Consider the following 7,679-nt stretch of genomic DNA (forward strand, 5'->3'; position numbering starts at 1 on the left):
TTTTATATGTAATAATTCCCCCTTGTAGCCTCACCCCAACATACAGACACTTATCGTGCTAAGCCAAAACCTATGAATGGTGGGTGGAGAGAAAAATCAAATAGTCATATCTATGGGATTCTAATTAGCCAAATATTTATAAGGAACCACATGTGCCAAACACGACCCCTATTGCTACCTCTGCCAATGAATTTTCTCAAAATAAACCACTGATTGACATCAAGTCTCTCTCACTAAAGCTTCTGGTTGATGAAAAGGTAAAATAATATTGGTAAAATCGCCTAGCACTAAGTCTTCTTAGTCTATCTTTGCTCATCAAAAGCATACATTAAGAGAATAAAAGGAGATAGTAAGAGGGGGATTTCACATTTGGACATGCATGTTGAATCATCTCAACGTTGATTTTTTCCTTTTTATTATGGTCATATTAATGGTATGCACTTGACTTTGACTGGATCAAACATTGAAACGTTTGAAATAAATATATGATGCCTATGACACTTTTGAAGATCAAATGTTATAGCTTAAGCTTATTTTGATACATGGAGGGACAAAGTTATGATACTAATATATCTTGATGGTTGTTCATATATTTTATTGTAATGGTGTACATATTATTTTATGCATATTGCTTTGAAATGATGAGTAGGAGTTACAAGGGTACATAAATATGATTTGAGACAAAAGTTTTATCTCATTTATGAGTCTATTAGGAACCTTTCCTATCTTACATAAAGTCACAAATATAATCTAATAACTACTTTTTTAATTAATACTTCATTGATTCTACTTTCTCATTTTCCTCCTATAAATCTTTATTAAGTGAAATAAAATGGTTGAAACCAAATAAAAGTTGGGATTTAATACAAAATGAGGAGAGATAAATGCAAAAAAAAAATAATCATATGGAGAGGGATCTCTGAGAGCTTTGGGAATTTTTTGTAGTTGATTATTTCTCACATCATTCCTTAGGTTTTTTGTGCGCTTAATAATTTTGTTGATAGCAAGGATTTCTTCAAAAGTGGTAGAGAAAGACAAAGTGAGATTAATATGGTATTTTTTTGAGCTTGTTTGTTTTTCTACATTGTTTTCTCTTTAAAAATTCTAAATTTATTTCAATGTGAATCAATGGTACATTATGTAGATTGTAAATTGTGTGCATCACACTACTTGAAGCGGTCCAAGAAATATCATATTATTTTTCTTAGACACTCGGGTATTGTATGATTTTATTTACATATGGGGCTTCTAAATTTTTGTTTGGTCCAAGTTCTTGCAGGAACTTGAATATGTTATTATTTCCAAGACATATATGGTTCAATCAATAAAAGTATCAATGGATTTATTTCATTTTTGAGTCTATCTCCATATTTTAGGTGATTTATTTTCCCTTCTACACACACATTTATATTATGTTTATCATTTAATATCATTGAAACTTCTCTGTTTTTGTTTTACATTCTCTAAGAATTTTGGATTTAAGTGCCCATGTGATACACTTATATTTAAAGTATTCTACCTTCTTTATAGTTTATAATATACATATATATATGTTTTATTCCACTTTATCTTGAAGAAAACTTTAAAATTTTATAAAAATTGAAAATATCAAAACAATTGAATAAGAACTTGTTAGAAAATTATATATTACAGAGCAATGGAACACATAAAATATTGCAGAAATATAAACACAGAAAAACGCATAAAACAAGAGAGACACAGATATACGTGGTTCACCCAGTTTGGGCTACGTCCACCCCGAACATCCAGTCCTTCCTTTCTATTATCCAGCAAAATGAAGAGACACAACCTACAGCAAATCCGCTGTAATATCATTTGTTTTCTCTCACAGTCTCACCTCTCTGTTTATCGCTCACAGAATACACATCTATTACACAAACTCAAATACAATGCCCTCATACAAAGAGAGGGGTTTCCTTCTAGGGCAAAAAACCCTAAACTAAACATAAGTTCTAACGTCAGATCATCCACCTAATGAACGGCCCGAGCCCCCGCCGGGGGACCGCTGGCACCCGGACCCCTGCGAGGGGGACAAGTCCCCCCCGCACCCCGTGTGGAGGGGTGTACAAACTTCCTGGCGTATACATCTAGTTGAAATAAAGACCTCTAAACAATCATGCTCCACACACAACAATCTCCCACTTGGAGAATGATTGTAGCAACTCCACCGCTACTTCATTTTCTAGAAAATGACTCCTCTTTGGACCTGGCTGTTTCTCATCTTCATCGTCATCCTTGAAGACCAATTGAAACTGAGCATGTTCTCAGTTTCTCCCTGGTTACAACTTTTGTTAGCATATCTGCAGGATTCTGGCTAGTATGTATCTTTTCCAGCTTCAACTCTCCATCTTCCAACACTGATCATATGAAATGGTACTTGAGATGTATGCGTTTAGTCCTAGAATGAAATGCTGAGTTCTTTGCAAGATGAATGACACTTTGGCTATCACTGTATAACGTGCCCATATATGCTCCTTACCCAATTCACCCATAAACCTTTGTAACCAAATCATTTCTTTACTAGCCTTTGTAGCAGCAACATACTCTGCTTTTGTTGTTGAAAGTGCAACAACACTTTGGATTTTTGAAACCCAACTGACAGCTGTTCCACCAACAATAAATAAATATCCTGTAGCGCTCCTCCTGTTATCTCTGTCACCTGCCATATCTGCATCAACATATCCCTGTAAGGAAATGTTTGAACCACCAAAGCATAATGCTTTATTTGTGGTACCTTTCAAATATCTGAGAATCCCTTTCACTGCCATCCAATGTTCCTTTCCTGGATTGTTCATGTACCTGCTTACAACTCCCACTGCATGTGCAATATCAGGCCTTGTGCAGACCATTGCATACATTAAGCTTCCAACTGCTGATGCATATGGAACTTTAGACATATAATCCATGTCTTCTTGGGTCTTTGGGCACATTTCCTTACTAAGTTTGAAATGGCTAGCAAAAGGTGTACTAACTGGTTTTGCATTGTGCATGTTAAATATTTTCAACACCTTTTGTATGTACTCATTCTGAGACAATGTTAATTTGCAATTTTTCCTACCTCTAGTTATTCTCATACCAAGGATTTGTTTTGCAGCTCCCAAATCCTTCATTGCAAATGAATTTGCCAATTTTCTTTTGAGTACATTTATTTCTTGCATGTTAGATCCTGCAACAAGCATGTCATCTATATACAATAACAATATAATATAGCTTCCATCATTTTGCTTTTTCAGATAAACACAATGATCAGAGTGACATCTAGTATAACCTTGTTCAGAAATAAACTTGTCAAATTTTAGATACCACTGCCTTGGAGCCTGTTTTAAGCCATACAAGCTCTTCTTCAACCTGCACACTAGTTTCTCCTTCCCTTTCACTTCATATCCTTGTGGCTGCTACATATATATCTCTTCCTCCAAATCCCCATGGAGAAAGGTTGTCTTTACATCTAATTGCTCAAGATGCAAATCTTCAACTGCCACTAGACTTAAAATAGTTTTGATTGAAGTCATTTTAACAACAGGAGAAAATATTTCATCCAAATCAATACCTTTCTTCTGTGCAAACCCCTTCACCACAAGTCTAGCTTTGTACCTCTGTTTTCCTCCATCTTCTCCCTTTAGCTTGTAAACCCATTTATTCTGCAATGTAGTTTTACTTGCAGGCAATCTGACTAAGTCCCAAGTCTGGTTATGCATTATGGAGTCCATCTCTTCTTCCATGGCTACCTCCCACTTCTTCCTGCTTTCAACCTGCATTTCTTCTTCATAACATTTGGGTTCATCGGAATCAGTCAACAATAAATAATACAATGAAGGAGAGTATCGTTCAGGGGGTCTACTTATCCTGGTAGATCTTCTAACAACGCTTTCAGGTGTTTGGGGTGCCTGTTGCTATTGTGGTGGTTGCTGCTATTGTGGTTGTTGATTATTATTATTTTCAGGCACCTTTACTTTTTCAGTGATTTCATCAAGAACTGCGTATTATTTGTTTTCTTTTTCCTGTTTATTTTCCTCCAACTAATTCTTATACAAGACCTTTTCATTGAATATTACATCTCTGCTCCTAATGATTTTGTGATTTTCATAATCATATAAGCGATAACCAAAATCATTAACACCATATCCAATAAAGGTACATTTCTTTGACTTTGCCTCAAGCTTTGTTCTATTTTCTTTATCAATATGGACAAAGGCCTCACAACCAAAAGGCTTTAAAAAAGAGTAGTTTACCTTTTTACCTGTCCATGCTTCCTCCGGAACACCACCATCCAAGGAACTTGAAGGCCCTTTGTTTATTAGATAAATAGCAGTATCTACAGCATCTGCCCAAAACTGTAAAGGAAATCCTGCATGCAATCTTATGCACCTTGCATGCTCCATGATTGTTCTATTCATCCTTTCTGACACACCATTTTCTTGTGGTGTTCTTGGAACTGTCTTCTCTCTGCGAATTCCATGCTCTGAACAGTACCTATCAAACTCTTTGCTGCAATATTCACCTTCATTGTCTGATCTAAGACACTTCAATTTCTTTCCTGTCTCAATCTCAACCAAAAATTTCCATTTGTTGAAAGTATCAAATACATCAGATGTATTCTTAATACAACAAATCCAAGTTTTTCTATTTGCATCATCAATAAAAGTAACATAATAACGAGAGCCACCAAGAGATGATACCTGAGCAGGTCCCCATACATCTGTATGCACAAGCTCTAATTTTTCATTCTTCTTTTCTTTCCCAACTCTGAGAAATCTGACTCTCTTCTGTTTTCCATAAATGCAATTGTCACATAAGTCCAAATCAACATTCTTCAAACCTGGCAACAAATTCTTTGAGTGAAGAATCTTCATCCCTTTTTCACTCATGTGTCTGAGCCTATGATGCTATAATGCTGCATCTGATCCTTTGGAAGTTAAAGCATTAATAGAGTTAGAAATACCATTGCATAAATACAATGTACCGACCTTTTCGCCTTTTGCTACTACCAGGGCTCCTTTGGTGACCTTCCAAGCTTTATCTGTGAAAGTTGTCACACAACCTTCACCACCTAACTGCCCTGTTGAAATCAGATTTTTCTTTAGATCTGGAACATGGCTTACCTCCTTTAGTAGCCATTGGTTTCCATTCTGCTGTTTTACAAGAACCTTACCCATTCCAACAATTTTACAGGGTTTATCATCACCCAAACGAACTTGTCCAAAATCTCCTTGAACATAGTCATGAAAGTATTTCTTATCAGGTGTGGCATGGAATGAGGCCCCTGAATCTACCACCCATGAATCAGTAATATTTTCGAAAGAAAGAATCAAAGAATCTTGTAACACCTCACCTATCACATTTGCTTCATGCTTGTTTTCTTGCTGTGAATCTCCTTCTTTTCCCTTCTGAGATCTACAGTCTTTCTTTAGGTGTCCTTTCTTTCTGCGTTTCTAGCACACTATCCCCTATCTGGACTTGGATCTGCCTTTCCTTGATTTACTGCGATATCCTGAGCTCTTTCCTCTTTCCATTTTTCTTCCCCTAGACTCTGCACTCAAAGCATTTCCCAATGTCTCACCGGAGCTTTTCCGTCACATTTCCTCACTAAGGATAGCACCGACAACATCATCAAACTTTAAAGTACTAGATCCAGACATAGAGTTACTAATGGCCATTACTAAACCATTCCAACTTTCTGGCAATGAGCACAAGAATAACAGAGCTCTAACTTCATCATCAAAGTTTACCCCTACAGAACATAACTGACTTGTAACATTATTAAAATCATTTAAATGATCTGCAACAGATCCAACTTCCGACATCTTCATATTAAATAACCGTTTCATAAGAAATACCTTGTTTGAGGCTGAGGGTTTTTCATATAGTTTCTCCAACGTCTTAATCAAACCCTCTATCATTGTTTCCTTCAAAATGTTGAAGGCGACCGATGCTGCAAGGCACAACTGTATTGTTCCGAGTGCCTTTCTATCGAGAAGGTTCCATTCTTCATCTTTCATACCCATCGGCATGTTTTCTTTTCCACCCAATGGTAGGTATAGATCTTTCTGATACAGATAATCTTCCATCTGCATCTTCTACAGTGAGAAGTTTTGGCCGTTAAATTTCTCAACCCTAAACTTACCATCTTCTGCCATTGCTCCCACTCAAATGAGGAACCCTTCTTTCCTATGAGTTTATCAACCAAATAGACCTTCGGCTCTGATACCAGTTGTTAAAAAATTTACTGCATAACATAAATAATTACTGAGAGGACTATATATAAAAAAATAACCAGCAACAACCATAAACACATAAACACAAATGTTTATTCGGGAAAACCCCAAATCCGGGGAAAAACCCAACCTAGTAAGATCTCATTAGCATTGGCCAAAACCCTGGCTAATCCGACCAAGTGAGCCTTCACCACTCACCTCCAGGTCTTGCATTACAATGAAGTCCTTCCAGCCTTTTATAAGCTCCATTACACATAATACCACGCGCAGAATACTATGGGTGCACAATATCATGTGCCCCAAAACCATCACTGTTTAACCTGGTCAACTTTGACTCTATCCTAAGTCAATTTTACCTAACAATCCCACTCACTCTAGCTCTTACCCCCCTTAGAGTTTTTACCCGGGGTATTGTTAACCAGACATCCCCCCTATCACCTAGGTCTAACCAGACTTTACCGGTGATCACCGAGGGGTACACATGCCTTACTAGGTCTTACAGTAGTATGCCCATTTACAAGCAATAATTTTGAATTCATTAAATTTTTTTTTATTTATTGCTGCTATGATTCTGATCCATCCTCTCTCAATTTGATTTGCTCAAAAACTTCTATCAAACCGCTCCAACTGCAAGCCCGATGAAAACCTCGTAGATTCTAGCACTGGTGGCTTCACGTAGCAAAAAACAAAAAAAATTCAAAGTTGCATGAACAATTTTCTTCTGCAGACCTTCTTTAAATAGCCGCATGAATCCCGAACAATTCGTCAGCATGTTCCAAACCGGTAAATATCGCAAATGCATTGTGATCCCCGACAGTTATGGCACTATCTTCCACACATTCTCCTCGAGGTTCTTCCGCGTACGATTGTTCCACAATTATTTTCCATGCCCAGATCTATAAAAAGGCTGCATTGATCTCATCAGGCACTATAAACCCCTGGCATCAAAGAATCCCTTTGAAGCCAATATCTGGCTCTGATAAATATCTGGCTTTAAAGGGATTCTTTGATGCCAGGGGTTTATAGTGCCTGATGAGATCAATGCAGCCTTTTTACAGATCTGGGTCTAGAAAATAATGGTGGAACAATCGTACATGGAAGAATCTCAAGGAAGAATGTGCGGAATATAATGTCGTAACTGCCAGAGATCGTAGTGCATTTGCGATATTTACTGGTTTGGAACATGCTGAATAATTGTTCGGGATTCATGCGGCTATTTAAAGAAGGTCAGCAACAGAAAATTGTTCATGCGGCTTCGAAAATTGTTCGCTTTCTGCTACGTGAGGCCACTAGTGCTGGAATTTACGAGGTTCTTGTCGGGCTCACAGTTGGAGCTGTTTGATAGAAGTTTTTTGAGCAAATCAAATTGAGAGAGGATGGATCAGAATCGCAACAACAATAAAAAAAATAAAATTAATGAAGTCAAAATTATTGCATGTAAAT

The sequence above is a fragment of the Pinus tabuliformis genome, chromosome 3_1 (assembly GCF_031772625.1).
Source record: "Pinus tabuliformis cultivar Carrire ecotype Pingquan chromosome 3_1, CPIR1, whole genome shotgun sequence".
Taxonomy (NCBI): Eukaryota; Viridiplantae; Streptophyta; class Pinopsida; order Pinales; family Pinaceae; genus Pinus; species Pinus tabuliformis.